Source organism: Myotis nattereri (genome assembly GCF_964212035.1).
Source record: "Myotis nattereri genome assembly, chromosome: 2".
In the NCBI taxonomy this organism is placed as follows: Eukaryota; Metazoa; Chordata; class Mammalia; order Chiroptera; family Vespertilionidae; genus Myotis; species Myotis nattereri.
Window position 1 is genome coordinate 146249122 of NC_138076.1, and position 16914 is coordinate 146266035.

General features: G+C 35.3%; 1 protein-coding gene across 1 annotated transcript in view; it reads right to left on the reverse strand.

The window, feature by feature from the left end:
• TRHDE (thyrotropin releasing hormone degrading enzyme) overlaps window positions 1-16914 on the reverse strand; it is a 378007-nt gene that overhangs the window by 48634 nt on the left and 312459 nt on the right. The gene's annotated exons all lie outside the window — the stretch shown is intronic.

The window sequence follows — 16914 nt, forward strand, 5'->3', positions numbered from 1 at the left end:
CTCTGGCGTTCTCTTTATGTTTCATGTAGCTGTGTGTAATATTTAATATAGATTGTGTTCAAAATGATCATCAAAATTAAAGTAGCAGCTTGGGGTTCTGACTATATGTTACTTTACCATATAAGCATTTTTCAAACCTGCCAGTCATTTTTAAAAAAATGCTTTCCACAGCACCTATGAAAAGCAGTTATATTTTAATAGGCTCCAAATTACAAAACTATTAAGAAAATAGACTCATCATTTATTATTTTTCTTTCAAAATAAATGTCATGTCATCTTGTGAACTAATGGTAGATACCTTGGAAAATATGAAACTGAAGCTTTTTTAAATTATCTGGACACTTGTTGCCTGCTTTTAAAGAGAGTTTATCCAAAAAAGGAGCCAAAAGCAGCATATATCTCTACTCCCTAGAAGAGTACATATAAAATCCTTGCAAATCAAAGCAATATAAATGACAATCCACGGTGCATTAAAAGATGGCCTTATCCTTGATGTCCCTGATGCATGAATATAGTGACACTGTATATTTTGCTGTGTTTTTTTTACATTAATAATCAACTGAATGCAGACTTTTAGCACAGGCAACAGGTAAAGATGAAAGTAACCAATACCCAGTTATCGCCTTTACCTACCTTTCACACTACTGCTCTTTTGTAGCATCACAAGATTAGATGGACCTTTTTATGTGCATTTGGTAGAAGGTGGACAGGGAAGGAGCAAAGCCTTTGATTATCTCCACTTAAGATAAATTTGCCAGATTATGTAATCCTTACTCAATATGAAAAGCAAAAATTACTCTCCAGATGAGTATTAACATGGAGCACTGTTTAGAATGTTTCTAATAAAAACCAATTCTCAAGATTGTGCTTCAGTTTTCTTTGAATTAAAAAAAAAAAAGTGTGTCACTCATGATTTGGGTTCGCTCATGGTATACTAGTAATATCAACCCCAGTTAATGTCTGATGTCAATAAGAATGGTGAGAATAACTCCAAAATTCCACATCATTTCAAAATTTTCTCGAGTTTGTATGATTTGGAGTATCTCTAGACTTGTGCCACTTTTCTTACACAGTCTCCATTTTATACATCTTCAATGAAGTTAGGCTATGACAACAGTGAAATAAGAAACTATCTTTTTTGCTAGTGTAGCATCTCAATAATACAGTTAAATTTTACTTTTAAGGGGTTCTCATCCACTGAAAAAGCAATACAATTGTTTAATAAAAAAATAATTATTTGGTTCTTTTCCTTAAAAGAAACATAGGTTTTAATATTTCAGATTTTGTAGTTTGTTTCCCCTTAACTTTTCATTCTAAATATTAAATAGCATAGCAATCAGAAATTTGCCTCCTCTAAAATTTTATAATCCACATGCCATGGATAATATAATTTTAGAAATGAAGATTTACCTAGAAGTCATTATTCTTTTTTTTAAAATAAGTCAGAAAATTACTTTATTTAAAAAGAAAATTTAGTTAAGTAACTAATTATTACGCATCTTCAAATAAATTTTAAAAAAATCTGGAATGTTGCCTGCGTCTATTTTTCTCAGGATTTAAACATACTAGGTGACATCAGTTACAATTTGTTGTGTTTGACTTCATTTCTATAAATGGATGGACATTATTCAATGATGTATGATTTGTGAGCAATATGTCTACAAATAGAAACCATGAAAACAAATGTTACCGAAAGAGACTCTCCTTGAGAAAGAGCCTGAAACAACTAACACTTCCTGCACAATTAAGCAAATAAATTCATCTCTTCAAGCTTCACATTCCTTCCCTGCGAAATAAGAGGGTTGAACTGAGAGGCATTTTGTTTTAGCTCCAAAAACCTTTTATTCAAATCTACTTATCTAAAATTTAACCTGCTGAGAAATAATTACAGTAACATGAGCATAATTTATTTGTTTAAAATATTGAAAAAATACTTTGTAATTTTTATATTTTTCATTCTTTAATTGTTTAATATGTACAAGTCTAAGAGGGCATGGATCTAGTTTTTTTAAGACACTGACATGGTATAAAAAAAAATAAAAGTAAAGAAAGCTTGATAGGAATTCCAAATAATGGCAAGGCATTAGATAGAGATCGGGAGCAAGTTCTGTTTTGATTTCTTATGGCAAAAACTACTAACTGCTCACCAAAATCCATGCTCTCCTTTGCTTCCTAGGATAGAGCATAATCCCCATTCCCTAGGTTGTTAAATGTGGTCATGTGACCTTAGCCCAGGGGTCCTCAAACTTTTTAAACAGGGGGCCAGTTCACTGTCCCTCAGACCGTTGGAGGGCCGGACTATAGTTTTAAAAAAAAACTATGAACAAATTCCTATGCACACTGCACATATCTTATTTTGAAGTGAAAATACAAAATGGGAACAAAGACAATATTTGTATTTGCATGTGGCCCGCGGGCCGTAGTTTGAGGACCCCTGCCTTAGCCAATAGAATATGAAGGTTCTTCGCTGCCAGGATTAGTTCATAGGCATCTCTCATTCACTCCTCCATGTTCTTTTCCCATGAAATGAATCCTCCAGGTGGGCTTGAAAGTCTTACATTGAATATGCCACACACCCACCTAGGATAACTGCAGGCCCAAGTATCAGTTCTCACACCAAATTCCATTAGGTGACCAGGAAATACATTTCTATTGTGTTTGATCTTAATACAAGTCTGGGTCTATTTTTCACAGCAGTTAACCTTCTCTAATTCAGTCTTCAGATAGAATAAGAAACAAATTACACTCAAATTGCCCTCATTTTGTGCTGTTACAAACATCTATAGGTAATTACCTACTACAATTATTCAATATATTTGCATTTAGCTTACTAGATCAAAATATGTAACTATACTCAATTGGACAAGAGGATGACTAGGTTCATTACAAAATTAAGACTTAGATAATCTTGGTGAATAAGTTATTATATATGCATTTGTGTAATTGGCTAGTAATGATATCTGGGATTACTACTACTGATAATGCAGTCAATATAGGGGAAGTGTGTGGAATCCAGTGAATGGAACACTACATTAGCTCAAAGTAATCAGCTCAGTCGGAAATACACTTAGGGTCCTCACACTGAAATGTAGTTTCCCTAAATTTGCATCATCACAGGGAAATGGCACTAAAAAAAGGGAAGAAAAATAGCAAATTTAAAGAATATACCATGTATAACCAAATGTGTTTTATTAATATTTAAGAAAAAGTTATAGATAATATCTATATTTTTTCCTGTTGGCATAAGAACTGATTTAGGAATCAAAGAAAAGACAATGGATAAGAGAGTTATGAGGATATTTAAAAAAAATATTGTCTATATGCAGTTATAGAGTTCCTCTTTCCATCTCTTGACCCCCACCAAACACACACACATACCCTCCCTTCCTCCTTCTCCAATTTATAGGAACTTGCAATGAAATATATCTCTAGGCATACAAGAGATTACTTTTTATAAAAAGGAAATTAAAACCAGTCTATATTAACTGATGTTTCAGTGCACTGATATTAACTGATTTGTTTTCAGCTAAGATAAAAACTACTTTTTAAAACCTTCTGGATTCCTGTTAATGTTAACTCTTGAATCTACTGAGATGTGTAGCTTGTTAAACAGCAACCTATTTGGCTGTTTTCTTTAAAAGTAATTGGTTTCTGAGTGCTTGAAACTTGGGAAAAAATAAAAAGCACAATCTGCAGACTCTTCCAAACACCATACTCTAGCCTTCATTCATTGAATACTCATTTAAAACCAATAAACAGCCTACTACATATTTCCCAATATCTGCAGAAGACACCATAACTGTTGCTTAGGGCAGAGATTTTTCAAGCAATTGCTGAAATGCTTAATTAAAAAGTGTACTATTGTATTATTATTTTTTTGTTATTCATTGTTAAAAGACTTTTGTGTAATCTTTGTGGAAAGATACCTTGGTGGAGATTGGAAACTCCACTAGCCCTTTGAGTACCAGAGAATAAAAAGGGAAATACATAGGGGACATATCTTTGGCAACTGTCCGTTTGCCAATTCCTAGAGAAAACAAAGATGTGATTCAAGCATTCGTGAACTGATGTCTGCAGGGATGAAGAGGAAGTTACTTATTTGTAGCCCCATAAAACTGGAATCATGAAAAGTTGCACATACACAGTTCTCACAGCCCTCCTCCTCCTTCTCTTTCTCTTCCAGGACGCCTTCTCCCAATACTGACGTGGGTGTCTATTTTCTGGGCTCACATAACATGTTAAAAACATCTGTACTCATAATAATGATCATTATAATAATTATAATTTACCACAATATAATCCTTCTCACTCCCTGGACTTTAAGGAAATAAAGCATGCTTTACCCATCTTTCCATCCACATAGCCTAATACAGAATCTAGTAATCAATAAATAGTTCTTGAACTAAATTAAATTATGGCAATAATGTAATAGTCCTTGAAAACAGGAGCACTTTACAAGTATACTGAAATGTAAACATAACCACAATTTTCTAAGGTTAAAAGACACCAGCAGAATGTAACAATTCTGTGAGAGTGATATTTGTAGTATTTTTGCAAATCTTGTTTATTAATGATACACATGATAAAAGATGAGAAGGCCATTGCTATCTAGCCGATAGTTTTGAATAAGCTAGGCTATACCAAAACAAAATAACTTTCTGGCCAATGAGGAAACAGAGACATTATATAAACATTTCTGTTCTTTTTTGCCTAATTAACAAAGTACTTTCCTACTCTCCCAGAAGCACCAGTGTTATTTTATACAATGCATTTAAATAAATTGATGGAGGACTGGAGGACTTGAAAATCTCTTTTCCCTAGTCAGTAAATTGACAGGGGTGAATTACATAATCTCTAAGGTCCCCTTTTCAGTAAACATTTAATAATTAATAATAAAACATTCAGAAATAACTTTTGTTCTTGTATAGTCCCACTATCGCCACCATAACCACCTTTCCTCTCCACTTGCTTCTTTATTTCCAAGCACAATTTCTCAGGAAATCAGCCCCCATTGAAACACAGAGAGTCCTTGGGCAAGCAATAATGTTAAGAAGCAGAATCAATCTTTGGCCACTAATTGGAAGACTTAATAGATATTAGCTATTTGCCCAAAAAGAAAAAGTCATTAGCTTTACAGCCAAAGTGAACTAATTATTTTTTTAGAAAACTATCAACTTCATTATTATCAACTATTTTATATGAGGATTTACCATATACAATATGCTATGGTGTTATAGAAAGGCTAGAGGCCTGGTGCATGGATTCACACACCGATGGAGTTCCTCGGCCTGGCCTGCATCCTCTCACAATCTGGGACCCCTCGGGGGATGTTGGACTGCTAGCTTCGGCCCAATCCCCGCAGGCCAGGCAGATGGATTTGTGCACTGGGCCTCTAGCATGCATATAAGATCTTTGGTTAATTTCTTCCTGCCCTCCCTCTCCCCACTCCCTCTGAGATTCTTCAGTCTGTTCCATGTTTCCATGCCTGTGCACTGAGCATCTGCCACCTGATGGTCAGTGCGTGTCACAGTTATCGGTCAAACGGTCAAAGGTTGTTTAGTTGCTTAGGCTTTTACATATATAGATGTTTTTTGTTACAGTTTAGTAACTTCAAGGTCAGTATTATTGTGTCCATTTTTTTTTTTTTTTTTTTAGATAAAGAAGCTAAAGTTTGGAGAAGCTGAGCACTTTGCCAAGTTCATTTGACTAATAAATGACAGAACTGAAATTGAAAGCTATAACTGACAGAAAGCTCCCCCTGGTTCCACCACATAAGACTTCCCCCCAAATACCACAATGAACTTGAGTTAAATGCTTTCTTTCTCCTTCCCCTTAACATCTGTTCACATGTCACTATCATAACATTCATCACATTAAATCTACTAATACACAAGTAAATACAAAATGTAACCCCAGGTGCTATGAAGGGAAAGTAAGCAGTATTAGGGAAGGGAGAACTTTAGGGGAATGGTTGAGAAAAAGGTGCTTAGGAAAGACCTTCATGCAGATACCTGCATGGAGTAAGATGACAGGTTGAGTGGAGTAAGATGACAGGTGGGAGGGGAATTCTGACTGACTGAGGAAACAGGGAGTTCAATGGTCCTGAGACAGGAACAAACTCGAGATGTTGAAAGAATAATAAAAAGAAGCCTTTGTGGTTGGAGTGAAGTGAATGAGGGGAGAAGAGGTTGGTGGTGCTAGATCATGCAAGACCTTAAATAGCAAGGGCTTCAGATTATTTTTCTATGGGTGATAGAAGTCACTAAAAGTTTTTAAGCTGAAAAATGATGATGTGACCTATGCTCTTAAAGGGTGACTCTGGCTTCAGTAGAGAGAAACCTCAAATATGCAACATGGTCTTCCAAGATGAAAATAAATTTAAATATGATTTCCTAGGTGACCCTCTCTCACTATACGCACTAGGCTTATGAAGAAAATATATACCTAGTGAGTGAAACGGATGACATGAATAAAAGACATAATTATTTTTAAGAGGCTATAAATAAGATTTGCTTAAAAAAAAAGTTTGTTATGCAAGTATTCAAAAATATTCCAGCCCTATGAACCAAGAGGCCACAGTTTGATTCCCAGTCAGGGCACATGCCGGGATGGTGGGCTCGATCACAGCCAAGTGATTCTCTCTCATCATTGATGTTTCTATCTCTCTCTCCTCCCTTCTTCTCTGAAATAAAAATATATATTTAAAAATATATATACTTCAAAAGCTTATCCACAGATTATTTATTATTGCTCAATTGCTAACAAATAGTGTCGATTATATGGGGAGGTCACTGAGAAATAGCTTAAGCAATGAGCATATTTTTATAGACTTTATATATAGGGAGCTGTATATTCCACTTAGCAGTGGTTCTCAGCCTTCCTAATGCCGCGACCCTTTAATACAGTTCCTCATGTTGTGGTGACCCCCAATTTCATTGTTACAATTTGAACATAATTAAAGCATAGTGATTAATCACAAAAACAATATGTAATTATATATGTGTTTTCCGATGGTCTTAGGCGACCCCTGTGAAAGGGTTGTTCAACCCCCAAAGGAGTCGCGACCCACAGGTTGAGAACCGCTGACTTAAGGTAAATTAGCAGAGTTATTCCAGAATTGATATACAGACAATAGCGTGAAAGGCCACCAGGAAAATTACCCACATAGCTTATGATTTCCATGGAAAATACAATGCTTAAAATTGTTGTGGAATTCTGCATACTGGGCCGTGACATTTTCCAGTGCTCTACAGAACTACAAGGGAGTAAAAGAGTAAGAAATTCCAGCAGTACTTTGCAGAGTTTGAGTTCACTGACATCAGGATATCAAGTCATTAATCTAAAGATCTATAAATCAGTGCAGCTTCTAACAGCCTATCTGGCTGCTTTTTAGAAAAATGTGTGAATAATAGAAAACTCAAAAAAAATCACTCAAATGAAACCACTTAAAAATAACTCGGTATATCTTCTTTTGTCTAATATTTATGCCAAAGTTTTGCATTTTATATAGATTTTGCTATACTATACATGAGGTTTTATATTTAACGTATAATAATGTTTCATGTTTTAGAAATTCCTCATAATTACCTTTGGATGAGTTATGACAACATCCCGTTGGGAAGAGAAATGCAGGTCACTACTGTTGAGCATTTTGCTTTGGGGTGTATATACTTTTCACATGATAAGTGGCAAAGCGATGGGCATCTCTGTGCACAGCGCTTTACATATTCTGAATGATTTTCTTTGGATGGAATGCCCAAATTAGAATATCATGCTAAAGGTCATAACATATGGTGGTTCTTGGCAAATCTGAGGTCACGTTTTCAGGCTTTGTCAATCAGCAAGGGGTCCCAGACATGGAAAACAGGTAGTCACTGTGGTGGCTAACACTGGTTTAGCACTCTCTGCGAGCCTGTCCCTGTGCCAAGTTCTATATAGCAATTATGTTATTAAATTCTTATGACAATATTCTCAAGTTAGCAATATTACTATCCTCACATTACAGATCAAACCTGAAGCTCACAAAGTCTACTGACCTCTCCAGATTCATACAGCAAATAAGGTTGGTGCTGGAAACCGAAGCCAGTCCTCCTGCACCAAGCCCGTGGTAATCTTATCACTTCCAAGAGCCTAGTAAGCAGTTCTGCATTCCCTCTGCCATCTTCCAGTAAAAGCAAAAACAATGCAGAGAAGTACGGGGGATATCAAGGGGGAGTACTCTGTAGAGGCTTTATGAGGGAAACAGTATAATAGAACATATGGGAAGGGAGAGCTTGTTTTGGTCCATGACTGTGACTTTGAAATGGGGGCTTAGTGTACTCATTGTAGATGCAGCTTCTAAATTTGGGTCATTTTGGGCCACTTATGCCAAAACCACTTTCTCCAGCACTCCCCACCCCCTGGGTTCCTTCAATACCTGGTCTAATTTCCATTAAGTCAAGGAACAGCCTCAGCCCAGACTCTCACCTGGAGATACTGATTCCAGTTAGCTGCCATATACCTATCATGGAGAGCATGCATTATGGCAACACATTACTTTTAGAAATACTGTTAACACAGGAAAGAACAGTAGATAGAGTACGATTATGTGATCTAAAAAAGAAAAGTGAGAGGTAAGCATATTAAGTTATGATCTTTAATTTAAATAAGAGGAATTGCTTCAAACAGAAGATATTCTCTATCTCAAGGTCTTATAGTAGAGGGAAGAATGAAGGTTATCGAGAGTGGTTTGGGGGGTCCTATACTCAGCCTGAGAAGGAACGGATGAAGCACTCAAATAATGGCATAGGGAGCATGGGGGAAATTGCCTGGTGGACAGTCTACCTCAATGAAAAATCTCAACAAGAAATCCCATAACCAAGTCAATCCCACCCCTCGTTTATCCACAATACTATTGCGGCATATATGTGGCCATTATCACTTCCCATGTAATTTTGTAAATGTACACCTCACGTCTAAAGTTTAGGCTAATACAAAAGTTAGTGATAACAGGAAGATAGAGTCCAAAAAGTGGATGCAATTTTGAAAAACAAACCAACACATTTGAGAGTGTAATCTCGCCACGCAAAGGACAATGAAGACGCAATGGGGAACGTTTCAGAAGAGCTGCCAGAAGTGAGACAGGGAATCCAACAAAACCAGAGTGACAGCATCCCGTTTATTCTGGGCTCCGCGGCCAACTGGAAGAAGCTCCGGCCAGTTAGAGTATTTTGAGTATCAATAAGAATAACAACTGCAATGAATTTAAACTTGTCCAATGTAATTAAATCCATAAGTCAAAATGGTACTTAAATAAAAACAGAATAAAACAAAATAATTGGCTGCTATGAAACACGCTGGAGGACTGGTTCATTACTTTTGAAACTGAAAAATTCCAGGAAACAATCAAGTATTTATCCTGCCTTTCCTAAAAAACTGTATCACTGGGTCACCAGATAGCAAATGAGAACAAGTTTCTCTTTACACAGCTAGTCCTCTTACAAACGGAAAAGGAATCACCATTTTGCAACCTCTAATGAATGACTAGGCTTAGACATTGAACAGCAATAGCAGCAAATATAAACAGAGAGACAGCTATTTATGTTATGTGTTCCTATAGAGTAAACGTGCTAAAATTTTAAACTGTAACGGCTCAAGCCTCTAGCTATGATTACCAGTTTGCAGGTGATAGAGAGAGCAGAGAAACAGAGAAAAGTGTGGAGTGGGGATGTAGCCAGCAAAATCCAGACTGTGGGGAATCATGTAGGACAAACAACCTCATTCTTCACCAAATCATTTGGAAAGAAAAATTTTTAAAGGTGAAGGGGAAAATCAATAGATTAGAAGAGATTGAAAAGACATATCACCCAGTCACAGAGCAATAATAACATTCGGATCCCCAATCACAAAACTGTTTTAAACATATGGCATTTAGGAGTAAGTGGAAGTTGAATACTTCCTGGATATTTGATATGATTGAAGAAATGTTAATTCTAGGTCATCATGTTTAATACTGTCTTCAATTTTAGAGATAGACCGTGAAAATTATTTTTATGAAATGATCTGATTGGACGGGGACATGGATGAAACAAGACTGACCACGAGTTAGTAATTATTGACGCCTAGCTATGGGTATAGGGGCTTCATTACACAGTTCTGCCAATTTTTTATGTATTTGAAATTTTCATAATAAATAGTTTAAAAACCAAAGCAGGGACTGTTTATTTATCTCTGTATTCCCAGTGTGCCTCATAAAGCCTTCATACCGTATGTGCCTTAAAATATTTTCTGCATAACATTTCCTGTATCTGTTTCTTTATAAAATGGAGAAAATGGTATTTACCTGCCAGGGTCACTGTGAGCGTCAAGAGACAAGAAACAGAAGGTATCTGTTACACTGTAAAGAGCCACACAAATGAGGAGTGTCTGAAGGCTGAAGAACCAGAAGTAGAATTCGGCAACCACATGCTCCGCATTTGTATTCTGACCTTGATTTGTTCCTTACACTGAGCTACTAAACTCATGGATAGATCCCAGCACATTCATTTTTCCCTTAGGGACAAAGTACCAAATGGTAGTGTAATTGCCAAGGGAAAATTATTACTCTGTTCTGAATTATTTCCATCATAAATCCAAAACCAGTCAAACAGGCTTTGTCACAAAAACGACAGGGTGGCTATACAGTGATGAGAATCCCACATACAAATGCCCCATAAATCGGCGAGTATCACAACCCTCCAAAGTCATTCCGAGTCATGTGCTTAAATCAGAAGAGAAAAGCCAGGCTGGCAGCATGTTGGTCAGCACTGGAAACAATGAAAATGAGGTGATTTAGTCGGCCATTAGTTAGAGAAATATGCCATCATCTGTCTTATGTAGATTGTACAACATGTGATAAGCATTTTGTTTGGTTTTACACATTTTCTATTGTATCGAAGGGTGAGAAAAGTCTTTTTCCTATAGGAATGATAACCATCATCTACATTTTTCTTGAATTCCATCATAGTCGCTATTAGCATGTCAAGAAAACATTTTCAAGCAACAACAGTGAATGGATTATAAAAAAGGGAAAGAGAGGCATACCTCTATGTGAGTCATGCATTTTCTCCTTCTCTAATCTTAGTAAAATATTCATCTTTACTTATAGAGAAATGAAATATCTAATCTACTTCTTTATGATTTAATGTGGTATTCTCCTGCCTCTCAAAGTATTCTATTCTATTCTAAATTAGAGTTAAAAGCCACTCAATGCCATTGCAGATAAAATGTGGAAGGTAAAAATACTTTTTATTACCAGTGAGAAGGAAAAAGGACTTCAGCTATATAATCCATTGCATAGAACAAAAATTAGTAATTGAAGAAGGTAGCTGTGACCATTTGAAATCACATTTAGGGAAACAGGCTTATTAGTTAGGCTTTTCATACTTTGTTCTCCCTCATAAGGGTGCTGATGAAATAAAGGACAAAGCTAGACAAATTTGCTGAGCCACAAAGAATATCACCCTAACTGGTTTGGCTCAGTGGATAGAGCGTCAGCCTGTGAACTCAAGGGTCCCAGGTTCGATTCCGGCCAAGGGCATGTACCTTGGTTGTGGGCACATCCCCAATGGGGGTGTGCAGGAGGCAGCTGATCAATGTTTCTAACTCTCTATCCCTCTCCCTTCTTCTCTGTAAAAAAATCAATAAAATATATATTTTTAAAAAACGAATATAAATAGTGACATCAAAATGATGCTATCAATATATTTGATAATTTGTACCTGCAAAGAGTTTTGGATTTAGTTAAGAAAAACTTCAAAATTCTTGGAATAAAAATATATTGAAGCCCTTTTAATATCAGCTTAAGATTATGTATTTAAATAGCAGATACTTTCTGTCCTTTGGGACACTAACTTGTAGATAATTTATAAAACCTCCAGGACAGGTTGGAGAGGGAAGTAGCTCCCACTAATAGCTACCTAGCTCTCATATCTCTCAATTTTAGCTTCAACTCCCAGTGTCACAAAATTCTGAGGATGTACTATTTGTACAGAAATATTTAATGCATCCTGGATCCCCAGCTCAAAAATATAAGACCTTACCTTTGCCTTGATTTTCTTTAATGGTGATGATGTTCAAATAAAACTTAGAAAAAGTAATGTTAATGATCTTCTAACTCCTTAATAATGATTAACAATTAGAGGACATTGATGATATAGATTTACTGTGTTCTAACAATGACACCATTAATTTTAATATCAGTCCTATAGTTGTCATTTCTTTTTGTCTGAAAATTTACTCAATTACCACTTGTAGGGTAATTTTTTTACAAGTTAAAGCATCAATGAAAAAAATAAAATAACAAAAAATGTGCTAGTTAATTCAGAACAAGGGTATATATTTATATTAATCCAAAATATAAGTGTAAAATTAAAATATGCTTTCTTACAGTAATAACATTAGTTGAAAATGTTTTCTATATAGCTAAAATGACCACATGTAGCTAAACAATATTATTGAAATCAAAAGTGATATAAAATTGTAAAAATTAGAAATTTCTCTCAAGTAAGATAATCACTTCTATGAGATGAAATTTCTGAAAATTTAATGTCATTATCATTATTATTTAATGTAAAATACTAGTATAATGGTAATTGTCACAAGAATCACATGCTTAAAAGTAAAAAGCAGAAACATACAAAAAAGATAAAATATTTTTAAAATTTATAGTTTTAGAAAAATGAAAGATAATTAAGGGTACTCCATGTAATTAAAATACTCTTTAAAAACTTATACTGATATTCTTTTCTTTCAAAAAGACTTCATTTACATTAAATTAAATTAACCTGAATTTTTTTCCTATGAATTTATTTATAGTTGAATTTTTATTCATTGAGTCCGTGATAAAAAAAAAAAAGAGGAGGAAATGAGCAAATTTATACTTTCTAACAATTCTTTTGTCCTCTCTGAATTTTCATTTGTTAAATTATTTCTTTTTTTTGGAGGGGGGGAGAGGCTAGAGATTTACCTTCTATTTTATAACCTTAATTTCCTTTTTCCTTTATTGTTGATGCCATGTGCAAGTATATTCAAGACTTACCATTACTCCTTTGTAGTCAAAGCATAAGTTGATTACATAAAGATTTTGTTGTCTACCTACTGAAATATTTTTGGTTTACAGGAATCTGAGCTAGCCTGAGTTTTCCACTTTATAGGTAACTTTCTTTGTTTAATCTTGAAAGCCTAGGGTATTCAGCAAGATATCTCTTAATGTTAATTCCTCTAAGTTTTTTCCCTAACACATAGGGGGGCTTTTCAATCTACATATTCTTGTTAACGTTGTAAAAAAAAAAATTTACTCCTCCTGTGTCTTTAAATTTATCTTTTATTTGTTTTCTTCAAATATTAAGTATATGCACACACAAACACAACACACAAACATACTGAATCTCTCCTTTATATTATGATTTTCATTGTTGTTGTTCTTTCCATTTCACTTGTTTCAACTATCTCAAGCTATTCTCTATGTCCCTAACTCTGTCTTTCCCTATGTCTATGGAGTTTTTATTGCTTCTTATACGACTTGCTTTATTTCTTGAACTGTCAGATCACTTTATTCTTTTTTAAAAAATATTTTTTGTTGCTTTCAGAGAGGAAGGGAGCGAGAGAGATAGAAAAATCAATGATGAGAGGGAATCATTGATTAGCTGCCTCCTGCACTCCTCCTACTGGGGATCAATCCCACAACCCTGTTATCTGCTCTTGATTAGAATTGAATCCAGGACCCTTGGGTCCATAAACCAACGCTCTACCCACTGAGTCAAACTGGCTAGGGCTTACTTTATTCTTTTCATTGCCTTATTTTTTTTTTTTACTCTTTTGCATGCTTTCTTTAAATTCTTGCCTTAAAAGAAACCACATTTCTTTGTTTTAATTCCTTAAAATCACATAGATGAGTGTATTTAAAATTTTTTGTTTGATGTTATTGTTCCTCTGTTGTTATTATGATTCTTAATTATCTTCCTTATGGTATCTTCCCAAAGTTCTACAGCTTTTGGGAGGGTTTATGTTTAAATATCACTCAGATTTAAAGGGAGTAGTCCTATCTAGCATAGGTAGCTGCTGATAGGTTGTGCTAAAGAACAATCACGGTGAATAAGTTAGAGTAGTATAAGTTTATATTTAGGATTTTTATTTCAGACTTGGCTCTAAACAAATCTGTAGTTCCATCTGTTTAGGAGCATATTTCTGCTCCGTAGTCCCATTTCAGAATATGCTGGAGAGCAGTGTGATTCATAGTTCAACCTTGTATACTGCAAGTTATCATTGAGGTGATTTAGCATTTAATCGTTTCTCTCCAGCTGTCTCAATTAATGGTTGCCAAGCCAATTGCTATATATAGTTCTTTCCCATCTTACCATTTCTCTACCCTGCTTTCTGAAGAAAACTGGGAGTTTGCATGTCTTCTCATTCAGGCCTCAATTTGTTTTCAGCTCTTCCATGTGGAGAAAGATTCAGCAATGTAACCTGTCCTGCCTCCAGATTCCATTACTGTAAATGAGGCTATCCCTTCATGGCTGTGTTTTCCATTTTTGTAGATTTCTGGGCCCCATAGGTGATTTGCAAATACTTTCATCTATTTTCAGAATCTTTCTGTAAGTAGGTCCATAATTCATTGTGTGCATCAGCCATTATTTATATTTCTTTTCCTTTTTTTTTTTTATTGGCAGTTGATGTTGAGAAAGCAGGACAGTAGAAATATATATATTTCATTTCCTTCAACTGAATATCCTTAAAAAACAAAGCAGAATAAAACAAACAGAAAATGCTCCCAATAATACGGGGCCTGAGAATACTGTGTGGAAACCAGCACTCTCATGTATATCTGGTAGAATGTTTAGTTGGTATCTGTGTAGTACTCAACTTGCTCTTGACTGAACCCCTTTCTTTTTTCATTCTGAGGATACAACCAGATCTCGTTTACCTGATTCCCTAAAAATTATGTATTGCCATATAATTGATTTCTACCAAGGAAAAGTGGACAGAAGGGATGCGAGTCTTTCCAGATAGGCATGTTAAAGCCTGTCGTGTGTTTCTCCATGCTCTGTCTCCTTCTGTCCTGCTGGAATGGAGATAGCCCCAAGTTGATATAGAGGCTACTTATTAAAGACTAGAGGCCCGATGCATGAAATTCATGCATGGGGGGCGGCGGGGGGGTGGGGGCTAACGGGTCCCTCAGCCTGGCTTGCAACGATGCCAGCATCCCTCGCCCTGGCCTCTGGACAGAAGCTCCTCCCCTCCTGCCGTGTGGCCGGGGTGTGGATGCTGGGCTCATGTTGCCAGGGCAATGCCGCCAGCATCCTGTCCTGGCCACTATGGGCACTATCATCTTTGTTGCAGAGTGATGGTTAATTTGCATATTACTCTTTTATTAGATAGGATAACAACTCTGGGTCTTGGAGGAGGTCTACTCAATGGTAAATTTTTTCAAATATAAATATAACACAGGGAAGGAGAGGAAGGGTTGGGCTTTTTTGTTGAAGGCTAATGAACTCAGATTATCCAAAATGTGAAATAAATATAGAGGGTTTGAGAATCAAGTCTCTAAATTAATTGTGGGAATAGGTAACCCCACAAATGGAATTGCCTGGAATAAAATAGGAAGGCTATTAATTTTTAAGAGAGTTCTTCTAACAAAGATGCTAAAATCCTGTCCGTAAAGAATGCGTAACTATTTTAAGTTTTGAAACAACGCTTATGTATTCCACCTTCTACAGGCAGGAATTGGGATGACAATGCTGAATGTCATATGTCAATGGAGGATTATAGAAAAGAAGAGTCTCTCAAGGGGCAGATCCACAGAATATAAAAATAAAAGTAAATTAAAAACCAACAGCAACAATAAAATATCTGACCAGGAAGCTAGGATCATAGAGCAAAATGAGTATTTAATCAAGCAAATTTGCTCATTCCAAGGAATTCTTCACAATGGATTCTATGTCCCATTTTTCCCTGTCTTGAATGGCAAGTTTTATTGTATCTTTTCCCCACCATTGACAATCAGTTATGTGAGAAACAACAAATTTATTGACTCATAGGTTTTCAGACTTGATGCTTTACTTGGAGATACTGGGCTTTGAGTTAGGACTTTGGTTTGTATTCAAAATATTACATTTCAGAAGGTATAATTTGAATTCCTATTTTGCTGACCAAGAATATGCAGCAAACATGAATAAATCAGCATTTCATTAATTAAAAAGAAAAAAATAGATAATCCTATTTACTTCTTGTACTTTCTCAGGAAAGATTTTATTTAAGATCTTCTAAAATAAGAAAGGAGTGTTGGAATTTAGCTAGAACATTTGAAAATCAAAGAGGGTAAAGACAACGTTGAGTCTACTAAACATAGCAATGTGATCACTGATGTTAATCTCTGGTAATTACTAAGTGTACACCAGCAGATTTTTTTTTTTTTTTTGCCACCTGCTAGGTATGTTACAATCCATTTGTGGAAAGAGTTGCTTAAATATACATAATTTTATTTAGAAAATTAAATAATTATTACTTGGTATTTTTCTGAGGCAAATGGTGTTTTTAAAAATACTGTATTTCAAAAATAGAAGAGATGATCACAGTTTTTCTCTCTTTTTTGCCTCCTTAGTTATGGCATGCAGATTAGGAGAAATAGCACAGTAGTAGCTTTAAAGAAGCCTAACATCTAATTTCTATTTTAGAATATATAGTTTTAAAATTCATGTAATTTATATTTTAGAATACACACACAAACAAACCCAATCAGAGCGTAAATTCATGTGATTCATAAATACAATATTAAAAGAACCACAAAAAATGTTGATAGTTAAATAGAAAATGAATGCACTGTAATATTCCAAGCATGGATCCAACAATAAGAAATTCCAAAAGATATCCAATTCAATGAGGCTAAATGGAGAAAAA